The sequence below is a fragment of the Archocentrus centrarchus genome, chromosome 5, assembly GCF_007364275.1.
Source record: "Archocentrus centrarchus isolate MPI-CPG fArcCen1 chromosome 5, fArcCen1, whole genome shotgun sequence".
Lineage (NCBI taxonomy): Eukaryota > Metazoa > Chordata > Actinopteri > Cichliformes > Cichlidae > Archocentrus > Archocentrus centrarchus.
Window position 1 is genome coordinate 5,032,514 of NC_044350.1, and position 12,020 is coordinate 5,044,533.

Below are 12,020 nucleotides of genomic sequence, written 5' to 3' on the forward strand. Positions count from 1 at the left end.
CTGCTGCAGACCAACCATATACCCCTATTCTCTCCAATGACAACAGCTCTTATCAGGGCGATGAGCCTTTCCTTCCCACAAAGGCTGCTCAGGAACAGCCCGAGGTACATAATAAAGAGCCCGAGACAATGACCCGAACTCCAAACCTCCAGACTCCTCAGATTCCAATCTTTACGGAGTATTCTCGGAAGGAACTGAAAAATGCCTAACCATCTGAGACTCAACCCAAAAGTAGTAAAGATATTTCTTCCAACTTCCTGATACCAGACACCGCAGGACCTCCCAACAGGGGCCGTGTTCATGCCCAGAGAGCCAGTGCTGTTTCAGTAGCACATGTGAGACTTACACAACCACAAGCAGGTGGATTTAATGTTGTGGCTGACCCATGTGGTGTTATTTTACTGTATCGTTAGTGCCCTTTTGCATCTCTTTGTTGTCATGTGTGAGCATGCGTAGTTGTCCCATATATAGGTATAACAGGAAAATATATATACAGTGCATAAGAAGTGTTGTTCGTCTTTCTGTGTTGGCCCTGTGACAGGCTGGCGACCTGTCCAGGGTGTACCCTGCCTCTCGCCCTATGACAGCTGGGATAGGCTCCAGCCCCCCCGCGACCCTGAACAGGATAAGCGGAAGCGAATGGATGGATGGATGGATGGATGCATAAGAAGTGGTCAAAATAAATGTAATAGTGATAACCCGATAGTTGGTTTTTTTTTTGGTTTTTTTTTAGTTTCTTTACTTTGTGAGCCAGTTCACCCCCCCCCCGGAAATCCTACTGAGGGTCTTGCAGCAACTAACTTGAAACTTCTTTTTACTCAACCACCCTCAAATAAGGAAACAGCATTTGAAATGGCTAGCCAGTGATTAACAAACCACAGAGGAGTTAACTTATCTCCTCACTTCCTGTCTTCTGGCTGATGGGTATCTGTGGGAAATCTTTGTCATTATTACATTTTAAAATGACTTGTGTGCAACCTGACGGCAGCTCTGGAGGCAGTGATGAAGCTGGAAGCTGCCACTGCAGAACTGAAACCTTTGATGGTGTGTGGAGTGTAATCACTGAGAAGTCATAAATCATTGCTGTTTCAGTACTGTATACTTGCTGATTTCAACACACTCTTTATCATAACTGACCATGTGGTGAAACCCGTGCTTACGTAATCGTGTCTGGCCTTACAGCTGCACACTCACGATGACTAGAAAATCCCTTTCTTATGTACTTTTTGCAAATGATTTACCTGCATGTGTGTGAGTTTCCTCCTTGTCCTTGAGGACAATGACACGTCTCTAAGTGTGGTTATTGACTCATTTCATTTTAACTGCATTTTCTGGAAAACTACTCATGGTTGATTTTTACCGGGAAGCGTTTTCTGTTTCCTGTAAGAGGTGCTGAGGTGCTAACGAAGCAGAAGCTACTCACTGTCAGAGATTAAACCTTTAACAATACTGGGGCCTGTATCCGGGGCCAAAACAAATCCAGGCTTGTTAAAGGCTTAAACTATACAAACATAAATAAATACATTTAAAACAAAACGTTTTCAGATGAAAGGAAGATCATGTCTGTTTCATTCAAGTTTTTTTTGTGTTAAAGTATGCAGCAGAGTCTCTGTTTCAGTGTGACTCACCTGTGCCTTGATTTGACGCATTTGTAGCGCTGATGACACTCATTGGCCGTTAGAGGGCAGCGTTGTCTCACAGATGTCATGATCCTGTGTGCATGATAGATTTTACACCATAATTATAGTCCAAAGTGTTAGGACTCTAGAAAAACTGGAATACTCTGTGCAGGGCAAACTTTATTGCATCAACATACGTTTTGTTACATTTTACAGTTTGTTCTACTCAGTCGCACAAATTGCATGCCTGCGTGGCACCCGTATTTGTTTTAGACTGTCTCTTCACATTGCATTGATAACATCACTGCAGCCTGCTCTTTTTGTACATGATGTTCCCCACAATCCAGGGTCAGCCTCCTCCTCCCTCTTCCTCTTCTCTCTCCTAATCCTCCTCTTCTGCAAAAGAAATGTGTTAGCAATAAATTCTCAGGGCACGTTTTCTAGTAAGGGAGGAGGTTTTGTGCTCGGATCACATAAACAGACATGGACAGAGATGGGTTGTGCTTTTCCCCCAGTAGTATGTAACTTTTCTTGTCATTATATAAAGCAAACTGCTGGACAGAGGAAAAGCAGAGGTTTGGGAGACACTTCCAGTGCTTTCCTTTTGCTTACTTTGTGCTTAATCTATAGATTTGAAGTCTGATACAAACTGCCTCAACTGAAGTCTCTGGATTTAGCGCCAGCTGGGCCTGAATGCAACTGTGAACATTAAATAAGTCTGAGTGTGTGGAGTTAGAAAGTAGTGGACTTATCAGTCCAGCTTTGTTCAGGGGAGCTTCACAAGGGGGCATGAGCTGCCACAGAAATCCCCAGCAGACTGTAAGTAGCAGTGCTGTGTTGTGGACAATGTATGACAAGGGTGCAGAATAAAAGTACATAACATACAGTAATAATACACACACATACACAGAGATTATTGTCATAATGCTTTATTCATACAGAGGTGCTTTGAGCTAAATGCTAACACCAGCATGTCAACTCTCCCAAGATCATGCTAACATGCTAATCTCACAGCTCTGCAGCCACCTGGAAAATCCTCTTCTGGTTTATTTGTGCATTTATTTTGAAGCATTATTAAAATTTCTTTGATCAAGAAAAAAAAGATGGAAAATTAAAACACTCTAATCAAAAATGCAGAATCTTCCCTAAAATAAGGTCGTAAAAGGTTGCAGGGAGAACAAAAGTTTGAAGATTATAGAAACAAGGTCAAAGTTGAAGTTACAAATCAATCCTGGTTACATGTTATTTATGTTGAAAGCAGCCATTTTTATTTAACACAACAGAACAACAACGGATGCAGTACTTAGCAGACGCAACAGATGGCAGCACAACAGCCACTCCATTAACAACCATTGAACAAATTACTGCTTCATATTTCAACACTCCCACTTAATTTTACAATGGTTCTAAGACACAAGGTAATGCTGAAATAATAAATTTAACTCAACTTGCAAAACTAACCTATTATTCCTTCCGGTTTATAGTTTACTTATGTCTTGCTATATCCAACAAAAAAATATTGCCCATTTTATAACAAATCCACACAGCAAGACATTCTATTACAGATTTACATCGGGACAAGTCCAATCTCTCTCCTGAGATACTCAAATTTCTGTCTTGTAAGAGGTTTTGTCAAGATATCTGCCTTCATGTCATCTGTTGGACAGTATTCCAACTTGACTTCACCGTTCTGCACACACTCACGAATGTAATGATAGCGAATGTCTATGTGCTTGGTTCTTGAATGGTTCACTGGATTCTTTGCTATTGCAATAGCTCCTTGATTGTCCTCCAGAATCACTGTAGGCGTTGTGACCATACCTAGATCACTTAGTAATCTTCTCAGCCAGGTACCCTCTTGAGCTGCTTGACTGAGAGCAACATACTCAGCTTCTGCTGTTGAAAGTGCAACTGTTGCTTGTTTCTTGCTTAGCCAGCTCACTGCTCCTCCACCCAGCAGAAATATGTTGCCTGTTGTTGAATGCCGGTCATCCTGATCTCCAGCCCAGTCAGCATCAGAGAAGCCAATCAGATCTTTGTTCCCTGTACAGTCATACTTCAGAGCAAGGTTAACTGTGCCCTTTAAGTATCGAAAAATTCTCTTTACAGCAGTCAGATGTGCAGTATTTGGGTTTGCACTGAATTTTGACACTGTACTCACTGCTTGTGTTATGTCTGGTCTTGTTGTCATCGCTGCATACAGCAGACTTCCTACCATGGACTGGTAAATACTTGGATTGACAGGATTACTGACACCATCATCCTTTTTCAGCTTTACACTGATGTCAGCGGGGGTTGCAACAGTTTTTGCTTTATCCATCCCATACTTCTGAAGAATGGTTTCAATGTACTGCTTCTGATGAAGAGCGATGCAGTTTTCTTCTTTGTCTTGAACAACTGAGATGCCCAGGATATAGGACAGCTCACCCAAGTCCTTCATTTTGTAGTGCTCCTGGAGAGCTAGTTTTAACTCATCCATGCTTTCAGTTGACTCTGTAATCAACATCAGATCATCTACATAGACTGCAATGATCTCCAGCTCCTGTGATGACCTCACAAACACACAAGGATCTGAGGTGCTCTGCTTAAATCCAAGATCCTTCATGAACTGTGTGAATTCTTTATTCCAACAACGAGGAGACTGTTTTAGTCCATAGATTGATTTTTTTAGCTTGCACACAAGGTGCTCCTGACCTGGTTTGATGTATCCCTCAGGTTGTTCCATGTATACTTCTTCCTCCAAGTGTCCATTTAGGAATGCAGTGACAACATCCATTTGATGCACATGTAGGTTATTCTGGATGGCAAAGGATAATAATGTACGAATTGAGCTAAAACGTATCACAGGTGAAAAGGTTTCATTGTAGTCAGCACCATACAGCTGTGAGTAGCCTTTGGCAACAAGTCTGCACTTGTATCGCTCCACTTCTCCATCACTTTGATGCTTGACTTTGAACACCCATCTTGACCCTACAACCACTTTGTCCTTTGGTAGTTCCACCAGATCCCAAGTTTCATTTTCTAGCAGTGACTCGTATTCCAAATCAGCCGCTTCTTGCCATTCTTTTGCATTTGGACTCTTTAATGCTTCTTTCAGTGTACCAGGTTCTGTGACAGAACACACATTAGCACAATGATCAATAGTCACCATATCTGCAAACTCATCATATCCATATCTCTTTGGTGCACTTCTGATTCTACTCCCTTTTTTAACAGTTTCATCGACAGTGATTTCATCATCAGTTGTTTCCTTTTCTTCTGTGATGATAGTCACTCCCTTTTCTGGACAGGAAGCATCCACCTCATTTTTCCAGTCAAATTCTGTCTCACTAAAGATGACATCTTTTCGAATCAGGATTCTTCTCTTCTCTTCATCGAACAAACGATAACCTTTTGCGTTGCTTGCATAGCCCACAAATCTGAGCTTTACTGCTTTCTTGTCTAGTTTTCGCCTTTCAGCATCTGGGACATGTGCATAAGCAACACAACCAAACACTCTCACATGACTGATGTCAGGTTTTTTGCCAGACCATCGTTGGTAAGGTGTCTCTTGCTTCAGAACAGATGTGGGCAACCTGTTTTGTATGTAGGCTGCTGTTGCTACTGCTTCAGCCCAGTACATATTTGGTAGCTTAGCATGCAACAACATGCTTCTAGCTGCTTCAATCAATGTTCTGTTTTTCCTTTCTGCAACTCCATTTTGTTGAGGCGTATGAGGTACAGACATTTCATGGTGGATACCTTGAGCCTTCAGATAGTCTTGAAACTCCCTTGAAATGTACTCCCCACCATTATCTGATCTTAGTCTTGCAACTTTGTGTCCACACTCATTGGAGTATGTTTTCTCAAATTCCTTGAATTTGCTTAAGACTTCACTTTTTTGTTTCATGAAGTAAACCTTACAGCAGCGAGAGAAGTCATCAATGAATGTTACAAAGTATTTTGATCCACCTATTGACTCAGTCTGCATGGGTCCACAGACATCACTATGGATCAGTTGCAGCTTACGTTTGGAACGGATTTCTCCCACTGTCTTACATGACTGTCTCGTCAGCTTGCCCTCCACACATGCTTCGCAGAAGGGAAGCTCTTTGTCTGCAGAGAATTTCACTCTATTTACCAGACCTTCTAGTTCCTTTAGCTTGGTAGTGTGACCCAAGCGCTGATGCCACAGATTAGCTGTCACTGATGCACTTGATGCACTATAACAGATAGGTGAAGCTCCTTCAACATCTAACTGATACAGTCCATCAGCTCTTTGTGTTCCCATTCCTCGAAGAATTCCATCCTTGTCACGTATGTAGCAACGAGATCCTTTGAACTGCACTGTATTTCCTTTTCTTGTAGCAGCTCCCACTGAAAAGAGATTTCCAGACAACTTTGGAACGTACAACACATCATACATAGTGGCAGGTTTAGCATCACTGACTTTGAAGATCATGTTCAATTTAACAATGCCAAAACCTTTGGCTTCAACAACTCTGCCATCACCCAGTTTTACAGACTGTGGGTTTGAGAACTGCTGGTAATCTTGAAGAATTTCTTTATCACACGTCATGTGTTTTGATGCTCCAGAATCGATCAACCACTCAATTTGTCTTGGTCCTTCAGTAAGATTCGCATTTTTAGCAACGAATGCACTTTCAGAGGAGTCTTCTGCATTTTCACAGATCACATTTTTGGCTTTGTGGTTTTTGATTCGTTTTTTCCAGCTTGGACAGTTACGCTTTATGTGTCCCTTCTTTTCCACACTTGTAACATCTCCATGAACTTTGTCTTTCAGCTCCCACTACTTTTGAATCAATCTGCATTCCTCTGTGAACTTGTGTTGACATGGCTGATGCACCACCTGATGTAGCAGCACCGTAGTCATCAACATTAGCTCTCTTTTGCTCTTCGTTTATTAAAGCTTGCTGAACAAACTGCAGTGTCAAATTGTCTATCTTTGTCTCCAGAGCTGTAACAATTGTAGCGTAGCTTGGTGGTAAGCTACCCAGGAGTGTTACGATCTGATCTTCTTCTTCAATTACAGCACCTATTGCCTTTAGCTGATCAGTCAGTTCCTTCATTCGTTTTAAATGATCATTTAAGCTTTCCTTTTCTTTCATTTCACATCTGAAATATTTCTTCTTTAGAAACAGTTTATTTGCTAAAGTGTCTCTCTCAAAATGTCCTTTTAGCGTGTCCCAAGCCTCTTTTGGTGTTTGGCAACTTGTTATCAAATACAGTTGTGGTGTACTCACATTCAGCACTAACAAGGAAAATGCCCTTTCTCTCCGTCTCTCAAACTCTGCCGTAGCTTGTGCGTTAGCATCCGCAGTTAGCATATCCGTCTCAGTTAGCATACCCCATAGTCCTTTAGCTTTCAGCAAATGCTCCATCTGAAACTTCCATGTTGCCCAGTTCTCTGGTCCGCTCAGCTTGTCAATAAACGTCTTATCATCCATTGTGAATTCCACAACTCCGTTTATCTGACTCAGCAACTAAGTTTACAGAGCTTTTTTAGCGACGCTCTGGGCCCATAACCTGTTGAAAGCAGCCATTTTTATTTAACACAACAGAACAACAACGGATGCAGTACTTAGCAGACGCAACAGATGGCAGCACAACAGCCACTCCATTAACAACCATTGAACAAATTACTGCTTCATATTTCAACAATTTAGGCTGCATGGGTTTAATTCCTGGATTAAACAGAACTTCAAATGTAACTTTTGGCGAGTGTTCAAATATGACAGAAATAGTCAGAGCACAGAAGAAACTGGCTTGAAGATGAGCCTGACAGTACAGCTATGTTTGCCTTCATGGTGATGTAACATCCATTTTCTTCCACTTATCCAGGGCAACAAGTCCTCCAATCCAAACGACAGTGTCAGTCGTTTCTGCAGACCTATGAGGTTGTTTGAATGGGAGGGCTTGTCGGACAGTCTCTCTTCAGCCACCTCCTCCAGCTCATTCAGGGGGGGGAAGGACACCTCACCCAAGAGGGGCCCAGGAGGTATCCTAGTCAGATGCCCGGACCACCTCAACTGGCTCCTTTTGATTTGGAGCAGCGGCTCTACTCTGAGCACCTCCTCCGACCACCCTTCAGAGGAAGCTCATTTCCGCTGCGTGTATCCGTGATCTCGTTCTTTCAGTCACTACCTAGGGTAGGGTTGTGCTTTTCATACCTGAAAATTTGATGTGGATACATCCTGTACTTAAGAAAGGCCCAAAAATGCTTGATAAAATAATGTGAATTAAACAGGGGCAGATTTTGTCTCACCCCTATGTACTTTGAGGGCCTGTAACTTCTCATAATATGAAGGCAACACGTTGCATGGCTTCATTAGCCATACTAAAGTTACTGTACAAAGAAAAAAAAAACAGCTGATTCTGAAGGGATGAGAAGAGAACTTTCTTTAGACGTGACTGATTTTATATGGAATGACTCAGAGAACATGCCTGAGATTTGTGGCTGTTCTGCATGTTTATGTTGTTGTTGTTTATAAAATTATTTGTTTTGCGTCTTATTTTTGTCCGTGTCGGTGACATTTTGCAGCCGTTGGGCATTGGGCTCATGCCCAGGGAAGTCCGTTCAGTGATCCATCTGTGTTCCCTCCCAGCAGATTCAAACAGACAGCTGGCCAAACCAAGCCTGCGTCTTTGACCTTTGACCATGTATTGACTCTGCTTGACACCTCTCGTCTGATTGGTCAGTTGCTGGTAGAATGCGCTCCGGCTTCCTGCCAGCAGTGACCCATCAGCCTTTATCCATCATTCCATTCTCAGACAGTAAACACTGGCAGGCTTCACACCGTCTTGCCATCAGGCCTGTGGTTTGATCAGTCGCGTGTCTCCTAACCCATTCCGACTTCTCCCAGGGATTTGAACCATGAGGCCTGGGACGATGGACTTTAGGAATGCAAGGAGGTCAGAGGTCAAAAGCGGTTCTGCAGGAAGCCCTCACTGCTCTAATTACCTAAACCTGGAAGTACAAGATGCACGAGGCTTCACCAACTCCAGGCCTGAAGGCTTAGAACAGGAGCAGTGGTCGGCTCAGTAGAGCGCGCTCTCCTGTGGAGGTTAAACACAAGCTAGGATATGTGTTACATGCATTTCTTGCATTATTTATGGATTACTTTTTGATCCTGGTTTTGCAAATGCTGTGCAAAAGCCAAAGAGATTATAGTTTGGTTGTTTCCAGGAGGTGATCGCCTTTATTTACACCGGAAAAACTGACGGAGCAGAAATTCCGTTGTTATCCTGGACTCAGAGTGTCATGCAGAGAAGTTGGCAAAATGCTGCAGCACAAGTGCGTCATCAGTGGAGTGTAATTACAAATATGACTTTTTGGGCCGAATACTTCTGCAGCAAAACGACCCTTTCAGGATTTAAAACGTGCAGAATGTAAAAATAACAAACTCACCTCCAAAATGTGTTTCAGATACAGAAAGACGTGTTTGTTAAGCCTGAAAATAATCATAATGTTTCACTCACATAGAACACTTTTGTTTGTGTTTTGTAATTTAGTCTCTCAGTCACATAATGACCTATTGTGTATGTTATGTAGGTAATGTAGACGATTGAGAATAAGAGGTCAGTGTGACCCCAACCTTGGTCCCTATCTTTTGCAGCACTCTTTAATAATTCACTGGAGATTCCAGACATTGATTAAAATGGGAGGGAACAAAATACATAATTTAAATTTCCCCATAGCAGACCAGTCCCTCAGTGTCCCACACTGCTGGTCAAAAATATGAAAGCACAAAAGCTGTGTAAAGCAAAGAGATGAACAGCTGATATCGGTTCATTTTGATATCAAAATAAAAGCACAAACCAGTTTGGTGTTTGTTTTTTGGCACTTTTTTTTTTTTTTTTGGTCATTGATTAATATATCTGTACCTATTTTCGGAATTTTTCCAAAGGAGAAAATATTCATATTGATTATTAATAACACACTGTAAATACAGTGCTGAATCTGCTACTTCACTGAAGGTATCACTGCAAACAATATACAGTACAGTATGATGTCATCATACTGAAGAAAGTGACCTGAATACAACCAAACCACAAGTGGAAGTAAATAAAATGTGGACTAACTTTCTGTTAGAGCCAAAAATTTCACAAAGTTCCTTTTTTTTTCCAATATGTCTTTCAATATATCCGTTATTCTTTCTGGTGGATGGCTAAAATTTTTTTGTCATCAAAAACAAAACAAAACTATTAGCTATTTCCATCCACCCAACAGGTCGCCAGCCTGTCGCAAATTGAATTTTAAAAACTTCGACTCGTTAGTTTTTTTTATTGCCTCCGCAGAGGAGGTTATGTTTTTTGGTAGCGTTTGTGTGTCATTCTGTTTGTAAACACGATAGTTCAAACAGTTTTGAATAATTTCTGATAAAACTTTGTAGGGGTGCAGAGTGGGGTCACGTTAACAATGCATTAAAATCTGGCTTACATCCATCGAGGTCTTCAAGGTCAGCTTCATGATTTATTGGTCGAAAACTGACAAAAAGCCTTAAAACTTAGAAACTAGGATTCTTACAAGTGGGGTGTGTTTTGTCAACATACAGAAAGTATCATATAAAGATTTAAAATATGTCACATTTGACCTCTGACCTCTCCGTCAAACTCAATAGATTGATCTGAAGGTCAAAGTGATAATAATGCTATACAGAGCAATTAATCTAGGTTTCTCACTCCCTTTGTTTGTAATGGCAGAATTAAGGAAATGATACTAGGATTCAAATCAATACCCATTATCCATGATAATGGGTATTGATTTGTGGCATCAAAGTAAACGTCTGCCATGCTGACCTCATCAGATTTTTACTGCACTACAAACTTATTAAAATATATTTAAAAGGAACAAAGAAAATAAAATGTATATAAAATACTAGAAGGGCACTCAGTAGAGTGCATACCTCACCCACCCCAAATTTTTTATGTGCCCATACTACACTGCAATAGACACCACCCAGTGTTGTCATACTCCATCGGGCTGGTGTTAGTTGCATGTCACTGGCTTTATTTCTTTCTCTACAGGAGTGAATTATTTATTGACCCTGTAATTTACGGCATTCTGGATCATTAGATCCACAATCCTCCTGGGATCATGATCAAACTTTGCTATATGACAGAACTCATGGTCATGCTGCACCCTAATTCTTTTTAGAGACTTCTGACTTCTCCTCATAAGGTTAGATGCAAATATGTGAATACTGTCCCAATCTCACAATGTTACCATTGTGAGATTGGGACATTGGGATCATTGTACAAAATCATGGATTCAGATTATGATCCAGATCACCATTAAAATTTAAACAGCTGTTCCTTGTATCACCGCCAACAACTCTGGAAATTTTTCATCGAAATCCGTTCAGAATTTTCCGTGTTATCCTGCTAACGAAAAAACCGACAGACCAACCTCCATCCACCTATCGGTGGGCGAAGTAACAATACGATTCCTTTAAAAGTAAATGCTGCCCAGAGAGTGAGCTGCCCAGGTGGAGGTTTGTGCTCTTGGGGTGCTTCTTGTTGTCTTCTGGATACAAATTATGCAGCAAGACTCTGGGTTCAAGTCATTTTTATTTATTTATTTTTTTAAATAAACTTGTCACTCTGACCTCTTTTGAACATCTTTCTGCACTGCCAAACACAGTGAAACAGTGCTCCTTCAACCTCTGTGCGCTCAGTGCACATGTCATTTATTTGCTGTTTGAGAATGAGGTCCAATCCCCTGCTGAGATTTCACTTTTCAAAGCTTCTCCCGATGCATTTAGTTTATAAAGTAGGAACCTCTAAGATAAGAAGGACATAAATTGATTATAAAATTCTGATATAATGTCTTTCTATCTAATGTATCATTATTTCACCAAGTATTTGTGAGTCCAGTAAGAGAACTACACTGATGTGCTCATCCAAAACTCATCAGCTGGAGAAAAAAATGCTTCCATTCAACCAATTTAGTTTATGCTTAAGTTCTTCTGAAGAGATGCTAACATTGCAGTTTTGTATTATAGCCCTTCAGGGGACCAAAGATTAGAAATACCATCTGTTCTTCTTACGGCAAAAGACTGGTTCCCCCCCATTCGGGTACAGTTAGGTCCATAAGCACGTATTTGGGCAATGACACCACCATAGTGGAACAATCAAATCAAATCAGAACAATCAATTCAAACAATCAAGACTTGATTGAAATGAAGACTTTCAGCTTTAATTCGCTGGGTTTAGCAAAAGAGTTACAGTCAATTTTATGCATAATCCCTCATTTTCAGAGGCTCAAAACGAATGGTGACCAGGTGCAGCCTGTTCCCATGTTATGCCATGAAAAGCAGATACAATATCTGAAGTTGGATTTGGTAGCTGCTGGAACTCTCAATACGGGGCTAGTGAAGGAGGCCATCATTAGACTGAAAA